We start from the raw sequence: 17,232 nt of genomic DNA, 5'->3' as shown, positions 1-17,232 counted from the left end.
TTGTGAGGCTATAGGAGCAGAAACAACAATTCTTGAAGAGCTTTTCAAAATGTTAGGACCAGTCATGGGTCTCCTGACCCAAACTCATAAGGATATCGGGCTGTTGAGTTCAGGACAGAAGATCCAATGGATGGTCCGTGCATCGTGGTCTGTATTCAGACATTAAATATCGGACGTGTTAAAAAGGGCTAAGCGTATCGCGAGGGACATACTGTACATATCTACATAAAGGGTTGTTACATTTAATAACTTACTTAGGAATTAATCACTAAAATCATTAGAAACCAAATGTTTTATGGTGTATACATCATTAGAACAAATTATTGAAGTTTCAAAGGGATTTTCATCTAAGTCTTTTGATCTCTCTTATTACATATTCAGCTGGAGGGATCCATGTTAAATGATTCCCAGAGGAATGGCATATGCACTGGGTTTTTTTAAGACTTTTAGCACATTGTGCATTCAACTAGGGAGTTAAGTACCCAAATGGTTGCTCTTCAGTGTTACATAAGTGGTGTTCAGGGACTTGCATAATACAGAATAATAATATTAAGGCTGCCCATGTAAGAGGGTGAAAGGTCACCCCAAGCATTAGAATATGGATTGTGTTTCTTAAATGAAACTGTAGTTTATGCATTGTACTTTATGCCTGAAAGATGTAAATTGTGCTGCATAATGCATATACTGTAATTGTAGTGCATAACCCTTTAGCTAGGCACTTTAGAGACGTTTTGGCTGATCATTGTAGACACTCATGGATTTAATTACACTCCAAAGAGAAAGGAGTTAATTGCATTAAATGAGTATATAGAAATTTCCAGAAGAAGGAGACTGGTTTGGGTTAGGGTACCGTCACACAGTGGCATTTTTATCGCTACGACGGCACGATTCGTGACGTTCTAGCGATATCGTTACGATATCGCTGTGTCTGACACGCTACTGCGATCAGACACCCTGCTGAGAATCGTACGTCGTAGCAGATCGTTTGAAACTTTCTTTCGTCGCTGGATCTCCCGCTGTCATCGCTGGATCGTTGTGTGTGACAGCGATCCAGCGATGCGTTCGCTGGTAACCAGGGTAAACATCGGGTTACTAAGCGCGGCCCTGGTTACCAGCGAACCTCGGCATCGTTGGTCGCTGGAGAGCGGTCTGTGTGACAGCTCCCCAGCGACCACACAACGACTTACCAACGATCACGGCCAGGTCGTATCGCAGGTCGTGATCGTTGGTAAATCGTATAGTGAGACGGTACCCTTACAAAGAAACCCCAGTTCAGTCCGCCATATTTGTGAGATAAACAGTTATAGCAGGTTGTATAGGGCTATGGAAGTTTAATCTGAGAGTTTGGAGCACTGAAAAGCTTTGGTGAAGAAGCTGTTAGAGGAGGACAACTGGAAGAAGAGAGCAGGGGAGACGTCTGAGTGCCCTCTAGAGAAGGGAGGATTTTTTGCTTCTGGCCACCATTTTGGGCCGTTTAACTTCCAATGCCCTCTTGTCTGTGCCATGGGTCTTCTTCCCAAGAAAATCATCCTGCTGACTACATTAAATGTAATGTGGCGTGGGGAGTAGCCGTGGGCGAGTTACTTGTCTCTTATGCCCCAGCATGTTACATGAAAGTGGGTGTCGTGGCTGAGTGTGTAGACTTCTAAACGGGCACTACACCCTTGCAGGCCTCATGGCGCCGGTGACTTTGGCTGGCCAGGACCTGGGGGGCACCCAACTCATGTGGCGGCCAGCCCAATGAAGCATATTGAAGAAAAACGAGAGGAAGTCTTAGTGAAACAGGACGGTATGCCTAAGAAGACCCCACCCAGTGAAAAGTAGAGCAATTTCGTTGGACGCCGAGTGGCGAGAAGGCCGGCGCCATTGGCTTGTTGGAGAACGGAAAGTAAATTGTGTGGTCCTGTTTCTGAGAGCAGTTTGTGCATGATGGAAGAAGGCTGGAGAGATGGTGTCAAGAAATCTCTGATGTTACCTCGGTGCATAGCAGCTCCACCCAAATCGTTTACTGTCACCACGATAATATCAGAGCTTTTCTGCCGCCTTCCTCCATCATCCTCGCACCGCTGGGTGGGCGGAGGATGAACACACTGAACACAGTCCAAGGGTATTTAATCCCTAAATCTAAAGTTTTATTTTTAACAAAACGGACCTGATATGTTTTAAAAATTACAATTTGTAAAACGTAAATCTAAAACTTTAACAATAAATCTCAGGACAAGCTATTTGATAAAAATGGCTGTAAATCTGCAATGTCGGCTTTCGAAACGACTCTCCTTATATCAATCGTTAACACTTTCTACTCTGGGAAATATATGAAATGATTTCATTAACCGATAAATGAACATTGCGGTCTGCATGTAAATGGGGCAATTACTGGCTTATTCCAGCATTCTCAAAACAGATATATTATTACTAAACACATCTTCGCTGTGTTCGCTGCATATTTAACATCCTGTGGAAATACTGTAGACTGAAAGGCCAATTTCGGTTGTCTTATGAGATTTCAGTTCAAACTCGTTCTCATTAAAAGTTAATTTAAATTATTTCAAGCAAATGCTTTCAAAGTTGGAACATATGAATAATGGATCGTTACTTAAAACTCTAAAAAATAAAAAACACTACGTTTGTCGGCATCATAGCGCATCCCTATAGCGGAAAAACTTTGTGAAACATCAAGGGCACGATGGCTGCGGCTTTGATTAAATAATTAGGCCACCCATTTTTAACTGAGAAAATATGTTTCATTAATTACTTTATATGCTGCGAAGGATGAATATTAACCCCTTAGTGACAGAGCCAATTTGGTACTTAATGACCGAGCCAATTTTTACAATTCTGACCAGTGTCACTTTAAGAGGTTATAACTCTGGAACGCTTTATCGGATCCCACTGATTCTGAGATTGTTTTTTCGTGACATATTGTACTTCAAGTTAGTGGTAACATTTCTTCGATATTACTTGCGATTATTTATGAAAAAAATGGAAATATGGCGAAAATTTTTAAAATTTTGCAATTTTCAAACTTTGTATTTTTATGCCCTTAAATCAGAGAGATATGTCACAAAAAATAGTTAATAAATAACATTTCCCACATGTCTACTTTACATTAGCACAATTTTGGAAACAATTTTTTTTTTGTTAGGGAGTTATAAGGGTTAAAAGTTGACCAGCAATTTCTCATTTTTACAACACCATTTTTTTTTAGGGACCACATCTCATTTGAAGTCATTTTGAGGGATCTATATGATAGAAAATAACCAAGTGTGACACCATTCTAAAAACTGCACCCCTCAAGCTGCTCAAAACCACATTCAAGAAGTTTATTAACCCTTTACGTACTTCACAGGAACTGAAACAATGTGGAAGAAAAAAATGAACATTTAACTTTTTTTTGCAAACATTTTACTTCAGAACCATTTTTTTAAATTTTCACAAGTGTAAAAACAGAAATTTAACCACAAATTTTGTTGTGCAATTTTTCCTGAGTACGCCGATACCCCATATGTGGAGGTAAACCACTGTTTGGGCGCACCGCAGAGCTTGGAAGTGAAGGAGCACCGTTTGACTGTTTCAATGCAGAATTGGCTGGAATTGAGATCAGACGCCATGTCGCGTTTCGGGAGCCCCTAATGTGCCTAAACAGTGGAAACCCCCCACAAGTGATACCATTTTGGAAACTAGACCCCTTAAGGAACTTATCTAGATGTGTGGTGAGCACTTTGATCCCCAAGTGCTTCACAGAAGTTTATAACGTAGAGCCGTGAAAATAAAAAATCACATTTGTTTTCACAAAAATGATTTTTTCGCCCACAAATTCTTATTTTCACAAGGGTAACAATAGAAATTAGACCACAAAAGTTGTTGTGCAATTTCTCCTGAGTACGTCAATACCCCATATGTGGGGGTAAACCACTGTTTGGGCGCACCGCAGAGCTTGGAAGTGAAGGAGCACCGTTTGACTTTTTCAATGCAGAATTGGCTGGAATTGAGATCGGATGCCATGTCGCGTTTGGAGAGACCCTGATGTGCCTAAACAGTGGAAACCCCCCACAAGTGATACCATTTTGGAAACTAGACCCCTTAAGGAACTTATCTAGATATTCGGTGAGCACTTTGAACCCCCAAGTGCTTCACAGAAGTTTATAACGTAAAGCCGTGAAAATAAAAAATCGCATTTTTTCTACAAAAATGATCTTTTTGCCCCCAAATTTTTATTTTCACAAGGGTAACAGGAGAAATTAGACCACAAAAGTTGTTGTGCAATTTCTCCTGAGTACGTCAATACCCCATATGTGTGGGTAAACCACTGTTTGGGCGCACTGCAGAGCTTGGAAGAGAAGGAGTGTCGTTTTACTTTTTCAATGTAGAATTGGCTGGAATTGAGATCGGACGCCATGTCACGTTTGGAGAGCCGCTGATGTGCCTAAACAGTGGAGGCCCCCCACAAATGACACTATTTTGGAAACTAGACCCCTTAAGGAACTTATCTAGATGTGTGGTGAGCACTTTAAACCCCCAGGTGCTTCACAGAAGTTTATAACGTAGAGCCGTGAAAATAAAAAAATCGCATTTTTTCTACAAAAATGATCTTTTTGCCTCAAAATTTTTATTTTACCAAGGGTAACAGGAGAAAATGGACACCAGAAGTTGTTGTACAATTTGTCTTGAGTACGCCGACACCCCGTATGTGGGGGTAAACCACTGTTTGGGTGCATGGCTGAGCTCGGAAGCAAAGGAGCGCCATTTGACTTTTCAATGCAAAATTGACTGGAATTGAGATCGGACGCCATGTCACGTTTGGAGAGCCCCTGATATGCCTAAACAGTAGAAACCCCCCAAAAGTGACCCCATTTTGGTAACTAGACCCCCCATGGAACTTATCTAGATGTGTAGTGAGAACTTTGAATGCCCAAGTGCATCACAGAAGTTTATAATGCAGAGTCGTGAAAATAAAAAATATTTTTTTTTAACAATAAAGATTTTTTAGCCCCCAAGTTTTTATTTTCACAAGGGTAACAAGAGAAATTGGACCCCAAAAGTTGTTGTCCAATTTGTCCTGAGTATGCTGGTACCCCATATGTGGGGGTAAACCACTGCTTGGGCACACGGCAGAGCTCGGAAGGGAAGGAGCGCCATTTTGGAATGCAGACTTTGATAGAATTGTCTGCGGGCGTTATGTTGCGTTTGCAGACCCCTAATGTACCTAAACAGTAGAAACTCCCAACAAGTGACCCCATTTTGGAAAATAGACCCGCCAAGGAACTTATCTAGATATGTGGTGAGAACTTTGAATGCCCAAGTGCTTCACAGAAGTTTATAATGCATAGTAGTGAAAATAAAAAATATTTTTTTTTCCCACAAAAAAGATTTTTTTAGCCCCCAAATTTTTATTTTCACAAGGGTAACAAGAGAAATTGGACCCCAAAAGTTGTTGTCCAATTTGTCCTGAGTATGCTGGTATCCAATATGTGGGGGTAAACCACTGTTTGGGCGCATGGCAGAGCTCGGAAGAGAAGGAGCGCCATTTTGGAATTCAGACTTTGATAGAATTGTCTGTGGGTGTTATGTTGCGTTTGCAGAGCCCCTGATGTACCTAAACAGTAGAAACCCCCCACAAGTGACCACATTTTGGAAACTAGACCCCCTAAGGAACGTATCTAGATATGTGGTGAGAACTTTGAATGCTCAAGTGCTTCACAGAAGTTTATAATGCATAGTAGTGAAAATAAAAAAATATTTTTTTTCCCACAAAAAAGAATTTTAGCCCCCAAGTTTTTATTTTCACAAGGGTAACAGGAGAAATTGGACCCCAAAAGTTGTTGTCCAATTTGTCCTGAGTATGCTGGTACCCAATATGTGGGGGTAAACCACTGTTTGGGCGCACGGCAGAGCTCGGAAGAAAAGCGCCATTTTGGAATTCAGACTTTGATAGAATTGTCTGTGGGTGTTATGTTGCGTTTGCAGAGCCCCTGATGTACCTAAACAGTAGAAACCCCCCACAAGTGACCAAATTTTGGAAACTAGACCCCCTAAGGAACTTATCTAGATATGTGGTGAGAACTTTGAATGCTCAAGTTCTTCACAGAAGTTTATAATGCATAGTAGTGAAAATAAAAAAATATTTTTTTTTCCCACAAAAAAGATTTTTAGCCCCCAAGTTTTTATTTTCACAAGGGTAACAGGAGAAATTGGACCCCAAAAGTTGTTGTCCAATTTATCCCGAGTACGCTGATGCCCCATATGTGGGGGTAAACCACTGTTTGGGCGCACAGCAGAGCTCAGAAGGGAGGGAGCACCATTTGACTTTTTTAGCGCAAAATTGGCTGTCGTGTTTGGAGACCCCCCTGATGTACCTAAACAGTGGAAACCCCCAAATTTATAACTCCAACCCTAACTCCAACACACCCCTAACCTTAATCTTAACCCGATCCATAATCCTAATCACAACCCTAACGATAATCACAACCCTAACCCCAAAACAGCCCTAATCTCAACCCTAACCATAACCCTAATCAAAACCCTAAATCCAACACACCCCTAACCCTAATCCCAAACGTAACCCTAATCCCAACCCTAATCCAAACCCTAATCCCAACTCTAACCCTAACTTTAGCCCCAACCCTAACCCTAACTATAGCCCCAACCCTAACCATAACTTTAGCCCCGTCGTCACAAAAAAAGTTCAATGTAACCTTTTTTTTGTACGTCACGTCCGCCATTTCCGCGCATGCGTGGCCGTAACTCTGCCCCCTCCTCCCCAGGACATAGACTGGGCAGCGGATGCGTTGAAAAACTGCATCCGCTGCCCACGTTGTGCACAATTTTCACAACGTGCGTCGGTACGTCGGGCCGACGCATTGCGACCGCCCCGTACCGACGCAAGTGTGATAGAAGCCTAAGGCTACTTTCACACTAGCGTCGTACTCGGCCCATCGCAGTGTGCCGGGCCGACGTACCGACGCTAGCGTTGTAAGCGCCGCACAACGGGTGCAGCGGATGCTGTTTTTTCAACGCATCCGCTGCCCCATTGTGAGGGGAGGCGGGGGCGGAGTTCCGGCCGCGCATGCGCGGTCGGAAATGGCGGACACGTCGCACAAAAAAGTTACATGTAGCTTTTTTTGTGCCGACGGTCCGCCAAAGCACGACGCATCCGTCGCACGACGGATGCGACATGTGGCAATCCGTCGCAATGCGTCGCTAATGCAAGCCAATGGAGAAAAAACGCATCCTGCAAGCACTTTTGCAGGATGCGTTTTTTCTCCGACGCATTGCGACGGAAGCCAAAAAACGCTAGTGTGAAAGTAGCCTAACCCTAATCCTAGCCCTAACCCTAACCCTAAATTTAGCCCCAACCCTAACCCTAGCCCTAACCCTAACCCTAACCCTAACTCTAGCCCTAACCCTAGCCCTAACCCTAACCCTAACTCTAACCCTAACTCTAACCCTAACCCTAACTCTAACCCTAACCCTAACTCTAACCCTAACCCTAACCCTAATTTTAGCCCCAACTCGTCTTCTCCTGCCGGCCGGCAGATGGCAGCAGATGGTGGGCGCACTGCGCATGCGCCCGCCATAAGGAAAAAGCCGTCTGGCAGGAGAAGACAGAAGAGGACCCAGGGACATCGGGTGAGTATGTTAGGGTCCCCGAATCCCCCTATTTCTCTGTCCTCTGATGTGTGATCACATCAGAGGACAGAGAAATACAGATCGCTTTTTTTTTTTTTTTTTTTGCGGTCGCCGGTAAACTGTTAATTACCGGCGATCGCAAAACGGGTCGGTGCAAACCGACCCCGATCATGTTCTTTGGGGTCTCGGCTACCCCCGGCAGCCGAGACCCCAAAGATCTTCCGGGTGCCGGGCGGCGGGCGTACTGCGCGTGCGCCCGCCATTTTTCCCCGGAAAAAAGATGGCGGCGCCCATGGGGACCCACGAGGAGCACCGGGGGAGGTAGGTAAGTATCGGGGGGCTATTGGGGGCCATCGGGGACCCTATTTCTCTGTCCTCCGATGTGCGATCACATCGGAGGACAGAGAAATTAAACGGCACATCGCGTTTTTTTTTTTTTTGTTGCGACCGCCGGTAAACGGTTTATTACCGGCGATCGCAACTCGGGGGTCGGTAAAAAACCCCCGAATCATGTTCTCTGGGGTCTCGGCTACCCTCGGCAACCGAGACCCCAGAGAAAATCCGACTCTGGGGGGCGCTATTCACTTTTTCCACAGTGCCGTTAATTAACGGCGCTGTGGTTTAAGTACCCTTAGCGGCCGCCGTTAAAAGGCGTATCGGCGGTCGTTAAGGGGTTAAACGTGGGTGGCAATGTACATAGAAAGTCACATGCGCTGTGCAAAACCAGCATTCTCCTACCGTAAACAGGAAAGACAGTCGGCAACATATAAAGAGATTTCAGACTTTGCGCTGGGGTTTAAGGGGTAACGTTTCTCCTTGTGGAGGGTGAGGCCTGGCATGTCAGGGTGAGGAGACTTACAGTGGGGCAAAAAAGTATTTAGTCAGTCAGCAATGGTGCAAGTTCCACCACTTAAAAAGATGAGAGGCGTCTGTAATTTACATCATAGGTAGACCTCAACTATGGGAGACAAACTGAGAAAAAAAATCCAGAAAATCACATTGTCTGTTTTTTGATCATTTTATTTGCATTTTATGGTGGAAAATAAGTATTTGGTCAGAAACAAACAATCAAGATTTCTGGCTCTCACAGACCTGTAACTTCTTCTTTAAGAGTCTCCTCTTTCCTCCACTCATTACCTGTAGTAATGGCTCCTGTTTAAACTTGTTATCAGTATAAAAAGACACCTGTGCACACCCTCAAACAGTCTGACTCCAAACTCCACTATGGTGAAGACCAAAGAGCTGTCAAAGGACACCAGAAACAAAATTGTAGCCCTGCACCAGGCTTAGAAGACTGAATCTGCAATAGCCAACCAGCTTGGAGTGAAGAAATCAACAGTGGGAGCAATAATTAGAAAATGGAAGACATACAAGACCACTGATAATCTCCCTCGATCTGGGGCTCCACGCAAAATCCCACCCCGTGGGGTCAGAATGATCACAAGAACGGTGAGCAAAAATCCCAGAACCACGCGGGGGGACCTAGTGAATGAACTGCAGAGAGCTGGGACCAATGTAACAAGGCCTACCATAAGTAACACACTACGCCACCATGGACTCAGATCCTGCAGTGCCAGACGTGTCCCACTGCTTAAGCCAGTACATGTCCGGGCCCGTCTGAAGTTTGCTAGAGAGCATTTGGATGATCCAGAGGAGTTTTGGGAGAATGTCCTATGGTCTGATGAAACCAAACTGGAACTGTTTGGTAGAAACACAACTTGTCGTGTTTGGAGGAAAAAGAATACTGAGTTGCATCCATCAAACACCATACCTACTGTAAAACATGGTGGTGGAAACATCATGCTTTGGGGCTGTTTCTCTGCAAAGGGGCCAGGACGACTGATCCGGGTACATGAAAGAATGAATGGGGCCATGTATCGTGAGATTTTGAGTGCAAACCTCCTTCCATCAGCAAGGGCATTGAAGTTAAAACGTGGCTGGGTCTTTCAACATGACAATGATCCAAAGCACACCACCAGGGCAACGAAGGAGTGGCTTCGTAAGAAGCATTTCAAGGTCCTGGAGTGGCCTAGCCAGTTTCCAGATATCAACCCTATAGAAAACCTTTGGAGGGAGTTGAAAGTCCGTGTTGCCAAGCGAAAAGCCAAAAACATCACTGCTCTAGAGGAGATCTGCATGGAGGAATGGGCCAAAATACCAACAACAGTGTGTGGCAACTTTGTGAAGACTTACAGAAAACGTTTGACCTCTGTCATTGCCAACAAAGGATATTTTACAAAGTATTGAGATGAAATTTTGTTTCTGACCAAATACTTATTTTCCACCATAAAATGCAAATAAAATGATCAAAAAACAGACAATGTGATTTTCTGGATTTTTTCTTCTCAGTTTGTCTCCCATAGTTGAGGTCTACCTATGATGTAAATTACAGACGCCTCTCATCTTTTTAAGTGGTGGAACTTGCACTATTGCTGACTGACTAAATACTTTTTTGCCCCACTGTATAAGCCATGCATGCTCCTCTTGGAAATTAAATATGCAAATTGTAGCGACATTTTGTATATAGATTTTGTGCTGGAAACTATACTTTGCAAAGTCAACCCCTTCCTGCCATGGCCAATTTTTGTTTCTCCTCTTCCTCCAAGAGTCACCACTTTTTTTATTTACCCATCAACATAGCCGGTATGTAGGCTCATATTTTGCAGGACAAGTTGTCATTTTTTAAAAACACCATTCATTTTTCTATGTAATGTCCTGAAACACCTAAATAATTATGATGGAATGAAAGAGAAAAAAAGCCGCAATAATATATATATAATACCATTTTTTGTGTTTTTCTTGTTTCATTATTATGGTGTTTGTTGTGCAGTAAACATGACCTGGCGATATAACTCTGAAGGTCAGTATGATTAAAGCGATGTCAAACTTTCTAGGTTTTCTTTATATAAAAAAAGATAGATTGTTAAAAAATCTTTTGTTTATGCTCTTTTTCTGAGAATAGTAACTTTTTAATTTTTTTCTGCATGATGTCATATTTTTTGTGTGGCAAACAGGCTTTTATATAAGGAAAACGATAGTCTCCAATGAGATCGGCACCCAAAATGGAGCACCACTGGGATTGTACCAATTAAATGCTGCTGTCAGAGATTGACAGTAGTGATTGTAGTTATCTCTGGTCCAGTTGGCACCCACTATGTGTGGTGCGGGCTCAACCCCTGATCCTGCTCCATGCACTCACATCTATAACATGTATGTCACACATTGTAAGGGTTTAACCCCATTTACTGGAATTTGGACTTCATGGCCAGGGCTCCCAGCTTGTGTGTGCAAAATAGTCGTTGACTAGTGGAGTAAGCTATCGGGGACATCACTATCTGGTATCAGAACCAGAGAAACACAAGAGACAAAATCGGAGACAAAGGACAGGTCAGGAATAGCCAAGTAAGTTTACAGGAGAAGTAAGAAGAGAATAAAGTCAGACAATAGAGCAAAAATTCTGAAGGCAAACCAAAATGGACATCCAAGGTTTACGCCGAAATAGTAGAAGAACAACAGAAGATTACAAATCCACACAGCGCACCAGGGAGTTAAATACAATAGTTATCACTAGGCACAGGAAAAAGAAAACTTAAACGTGGTGCTGGGTCAGCTGATTGGCCTTTGAACCCATCCTCCATTGACTTGTCTCCTAGACTGTTTGACCATCCACTTTGTCGTATAATGTTTCCATTCTGAATTGGCTGCCATTGAGAATGTTGAGTCTTTTGCTGTACCCTATTATGGCTTCGATTTCTGATATTTTTTCCGAAAAACCAAAAACATTTGTGGCATTTTTTTTAGGTTTCTGCATGTATGAAGATATTCCATATAGTGCCCAATAAAGATTTTATTTTTCAGTGCGCAAAGACTGTATGACTGTACAAAGAAACTACACACCCTCCATGCACCGCTGTACAAACCCTGGGTACTACGCATATGAGTGAGGCCCAACATGGGGTATCTATTAAAACGTTGGAAAAGTAAAAAAAACAAACCAGCTCTTGTTTTTCTGTATCTCTCCAGACAATAACGTGGTGTTCATAGGTAACTTTTAACCTTGGATTTGTGTTCTTTCTGGAAAGTTGAGGTTTCCTCATGGCGCCTCCCATGTAGAAGTAGTGCGTGCAGCCTCTTTCTAATGGTAGACCCATTGATATCTGTAGTGCTGAGAGTGAGTCCCATGATGATTTCTGGATTTCTTAGAGATTTCTTTCAGCATCATTTATTCTGCCTTCAAACTGAATTTGCTGAGACATCAATTGTTTGAAATCTCTGATCTTCTAATCCACCTGAGAGCTCCTTGTATCTGGTCACGATTATATCACCTATTTTAACCAAACTTAATGTCTGAGGTAAAACCTAGAACTTCACGTCAAGTTTTAATCATTGTACAACGGCAGATCATGTAATTTGGGAGGAAAATGGGGGAAAAATGAAATGTAATTTCCATCATTTGCTTTATGACTGTTGTGGAATGAAAAGTCAAAGTGAAAACCCAACCTTAGGGAATGTGTACATGATGTCTTTTTCAGGAGGATTCCACTGCGGAAACTGCCTGGAAAGCTATCAAAAAGTGTTCCATGGAATGAACATAAGCAGTTCTATGTAAAAGCAACTTGCCGTTCATACATTCAGACTTTTGAAAATCTTTTATCCACTTTAGGAATCTAATATCGCCAAGTGGCTAAAATAAGTGACATTCTTCATCTGAAATCAGCCTGAACAAGAGCAGCAAAAGCTGCCCGTTAATGAGCATAGTGCTCAGCATTGCCAAAACGAGACTGCCGTGCATAAGTTCTGTTTTATGTCACTTCTTTTAACTGTTTCAGGGATTCGGGAATCCTGAGGTGATTAAAAGAAGTAGCATGGACATTCTCTCTATACCACACAGCATAGAATAAAGCTGCTGATGGGGGAGCTACCGCAAAAACAATGGCAAAGTCGACATTCAAGCTGCCTCTGGAAAACACTTTGTGAACATAGCCTTCTGGTATTTTCCACTCCGGAACCCAATTCTTTTGGACGGCCGTCTGACTGAGTTTTGAATGCTAAAGAAATAAATCGGATCCACAAATCGGATCAGAATAATACCTGCTCTGAGTCTCATGGATTTGTGAATTTAACATCTGTGCAAATACATCCAATGTACTCAATGGGTCCGAGTGCTGGCTGAGAATAAAAATCTGACCACACTCAGATGTTTCACACTGATATGTGAATGAAGCCTAAGTCCTTCCTTTACCTTTCCCTCTAGTCTTGAATTCACTTTTGACTTTGGCTGAAATTGCTGTTTATCAATTGATGATATAAAAAAATGCTGCATCTTTTCAAAACCAAGACGAAAAAACTGTCTTGTAACAAAAAATAAAACCCGAGGCCCCGTTCATTCAGTGGGTGGCACCATTATAACACCCCGGCACCAGGCGCGCTGTCTGGGTGTTATGTTTGACACCAATCTCTCCTTCACCTCCCATATACAATCTCTTGCCCGCTCTTGCCGCTTACACCTAAAAAACATCTCTAGAATCCGCCCTTTTCTCACCATGGAAACAACAAAAACCCTCACTGTCGTCTTGATCCACTCCTGCCTCAGCTGCTGTAACGCTCTATTGATTGGCCTCTCCTTTACTCGACTTTCTCCTCTCCAGTCCATCCTTAATGCAGCAGCCAGGTTCGTCCATCTAGATAATCAGTACTCAGATGAGTCCGTTCTTCGCCAGTCATTACACTGGCTGCCCATTCATTATAGGATCTGTTGTGAATTCCGTTCTCGGGCTCCCTCCTGTGGTCATGAGTGGTACTGTGTGAGTTTGTTCTTGGGCTCCCTCTGGTGGCCTTTAGCGATATGGCTGGGCTCAGCTGTTTCATCTCCTGCTAGGCTGGGCCTATTTAACTCACCTGGACCTTTACTTGTCGCCAGGGCCGGACTGGGACTAAAATTCAGCCCTGGCATTTGAAGTTACACAGGCCCACTTGTCACACGGTGACTGTATAATACCTTTGTACACTTGTAGGCAGGGCCGGTTTTAGGCAAAGTGGGGCCCTAGGCAAAGTTTAAAATGGGGCCCCAAATGCTAACATATTGCACATCACACAAAAGCATTTCGGTTGTATTTACATGCGCTGATCTCAGGCCGCTAAATGAGTTTGATCGACCATACTGAAGTTGTTCAACGCTTGTTTCCCGGCCTCTTTCCACCGTCTGAGACAGAATGATGGGACAGAACCATCACTAACAGATCACCATACAGTATCATGTTATCAGCAGCACATCTACAGTTTACGCTGGCGATGTGCTGCTGAGAACAATGATTTTTGTTCCGGCAAAAACAATCTGAATATGCAGCATTTTACTTGTTTAGTAAAATAAACCCCATAGTCCTCCATATATTATAATGTGCACCATAGTCCTCCATATATTAAAATACACTGCTCAGTCCTCCACAGAGCATAATACACTCCTCATAGTGCTCCATATAGTATAATGCACCGCCATAGTCATCCATGTAGTACAATTCACTTCCCATAGTATAATGCACCCCATAGTTCTTCATATAGTATAACGTATTCCCCATAGTCCTCGATACAGTATAATGCAGCCCACATACAGTATAATGCAGCCACCACCCTACAGAGTATAATGTAACCCCCCATAGAATATAATGCAGCCCCCCAATAGAGTATGATGAAATCACCCCTCATAGAATATATATATAATACAGCCCCCCCCATAGAATTTAATGTAGCCCCAAATAGAATAGAATACAGCCCACCTCCCCATATAATATAATGCAGCCCCATCAGAGTATGATGCAATCATCCCTCATAAAATCTAATACAGCCCCCCATAGAATATAATACAGCCCACCTCCCCATAATATATAATGCAGCCCCCCATAGTATAAGACAGCCTCCCCCATAGAATATAATATACCCCCATAGTATAACACAGCCTCCCCTACAGAATATAATATACCCCCGCAATAGTATATAACACAGCCACATAGTATATAACATGGCCTCCCCCATAGAATATAATATACCCCCTATAGTATATAGCAAAGCCCGCATAGTATATAGCACAACTTGCATAGTATATAGCACAGCCTGCATAATATAGCACAGCCCGCGTAGTATACAGCACAGCCCACACAGGGGTATATAGAGCACAGCCCGCACAGGGGTATATAGAGCACAGCCCGCACAGGGGTATATAGAGCACAGCCCGCACAGGGGTATATAGAGCACAGCCCGCACAGGGGTATATAGAGCACAGCCCGCACAGGGGTATATAGAGCACAGCCCGCACAGGGGTATATAGAGCACAGCCCGCACAGGGGTATATAGAGCACAGCCCGCACAGGGGTATATAGAGCACAGCCCGCACAGGGGTATATAGAGCACAGCCCGCACAGGGGTATATAGAGCACAGCCCGCACAGGGGTATATAGAGCACAGCCCACACAGGGGTATATACAGCCCAGCCCACACAGGGGTATATACAGCCAAGCCCACACAGGGGTATATACAGCCAAGCCCACACAGGGGTATATACAGCACAGCACAGGGGTATATACAGCCCAGTCCACACAGGTGTATATACAGCAGAGCCCACACAGGGGTATATACAGCAGAGCCCACACGGGTATATACAGCAGAGCCCACACAGGGGTATATACAGCAGAGCCCACACAGTATACAGCAGAGCCCACACAGGGGTATATACAGCAGAGCCCACACAGTATACAGCAGAGCCCACACAGGGTTATATACAGCAGAGCCCACACAGTATACAGCAGAGCCCACACAGGGGTATATACAGCAGAGCCCACACAGTATACAGCAGAGCCCACACAGGGGTATATACAGCAGAGCCCACACAGTATACAGCAGAGCCCACACAGGGGTATATACAGCAGAGCCCACACAGGGGTATATACAGCAGAGCCCACACTGTATACAGCAGAGCCCACTCAGGGGTATATAAAGCAGAGCCCACACAGTATACAGCAGAGCCCACACAGGGGTATATACAGCAGAGCCCACACAGTATACAGCAGAGCCCACACAGGGGTATATACAGCAGAGCCCACACAGGGGTATATACAGCAGAGCCCACACTGTATACAGCAGAGCCCACTCAGGGGTATATACAGCAGAGCCCACACAGTATACAGCAGAGCCCACACAGGGGTATATACAGCAGAGCCCACACAGTATACAGCAGAGCCCACACAGTATACAGCAGAGCCCACACAGGGGTGTATACAGCAGAGCCCACACAGGGGTGTATATAGCAGAGCCCACACAGGGGTGTATACAGCAGAGCCCACACAGGGGTGTATATAGCAGAGCCCACACAGGGGTATATACAGCAGAGTCCACATCTCGTCACCCCCCCCCCCCGATAATGGCCCCACAGTCCAGTTAAAAAAAAAAAAAACACTCTCCTCACCTTTCCTTTTGCCCGCGCTGCGCGCTGCTCCTGGCTCCTGTCTCCTGTCTCGGCGGCTGCAGTCTGCCCGGGACACAGCAGGTGCACGATGATATGACGTCATCGCGCACCCGCAGTGTACTGTCAGAGGCAGAGCGGGGAATGATGGGAGAGGGGGCGTCAGGTGACGCTCTCTCCTCCATCATTGCATTGAACTATACCGGCGTCATAGACGCCGGTATAGTTAAATGCGGCGGCGGCGGCGGCACTGGTGGGGGGGAGGGGGAGAAACAGTGCAGCGGCCCACTACTGGCACCGGCCCTTCTGGCATTTGCCAGAAGTGCCCGATGGCCAGTCCTGCCCTGCTTGTCGCCTGCTGTCGGTGTATTCAGTCCTGATCCTGTGCTCTCCTGAATATTCCTTGTGACCAGTCTCCTGCTATGAGAAGCTAAGTTTGCTTGTTCAGTTTCTCATTATTTCCTTGAAAACGTTTCTCATTATATTATGAGTTCAGCCCAGCTTGCTTTTATGTGATTCTTTGCTTGCTGGTTAGTTCTGGGGTGCAGAGTGCGCTCCTCACATCGTGAGTCGGTGTGGGGGTTCTTGTATTCTCTGCGTGGTTTACTTTTTATAGTTTTTGTACTGACCGCACAGACACCTATCTTTATCTGCCTATCTAGTATTAGCGGGCCTCATTTGCTAAACCTGTTTCATCTCTACGTTTGTGTTTTCCCCTTAACTCACCGTTATTATTTGTGGGGGGCTATCTAAAACTTTGGGGTTATTTCTCTGAGGCAAGTGAGGTCTTTGCTTTCTCTCTAGGGGTAGTCAGTTTCTCAGGCTGTGACGAGGCGTCTAGGTTTTCAGGTAACGCTCCACAGCTGCCTTTAGTGTGTTTGGATAGGATCAGGATTGCGGTCAGTATAGCTTCCGCATCCCCAGAACTTGTCATAAATATTCAGGGTATATGTGTCAGGTCAGTTTGAGATCCTACCACCAGGATCATAACAAGGATCCAATTCAAAGTACTTGTTCTCACCCACAAAGCTCTCCATAGTGCGGCACCCCCTTACATCTCCTCCCTCATTTCTGTTTATCGGCCCAGCCAATCGCTGCGCTCTGCAAACGACTTTTGACTAACCTCCGCACTAATCCATACCTTCCACTTG

General features: G+C 44.4%; 1 long non-coding RNA gene across 1 annotated transcript in view; it reads right to left on the bottom strand.

Annotated features, from left to right (window-relative positions):
- Window positions 1-1,063: 1,063 nt before the first annotated feature.
- The window catches only part of LOC143810173 (uncharacterized), a 58,152-nt gene continuing 41,983 nt past the window's right edge, over window positions 1,064-17,232 (bottom strand). The window contains exon 2 of the long non-coding RNA XR_013222686.1: window positions 1,064-1,120. This is a non-coding gene — a long non-coding RNA (uncharacterized LOC143810173). The remainder of the gene's footprint in view (window positions 1,121-17,232) is intronic.

Source organism: Ranitomeya variabilis, chromosome 2 (genome assembly GCF_051348905.1).
Source record: "Ranitomeya variabilis isolate aRanVar5 chromosome 2, aRanVar5.hap1, whole genome shotgun sequence".
NCBI classification, from domain to species: domain Eukaryota; kingdom Metazoa; phylum Chordata; class Amphibia; order Anura; family Dendrobatidae; genus Ranitomeya; species Ranitomeya variabilis.
The sequence above is the reverse complement of the archived record's forward strand: the minus strand, read 5'-3'. Positions and strand labels throughout refer to the sequence as shown.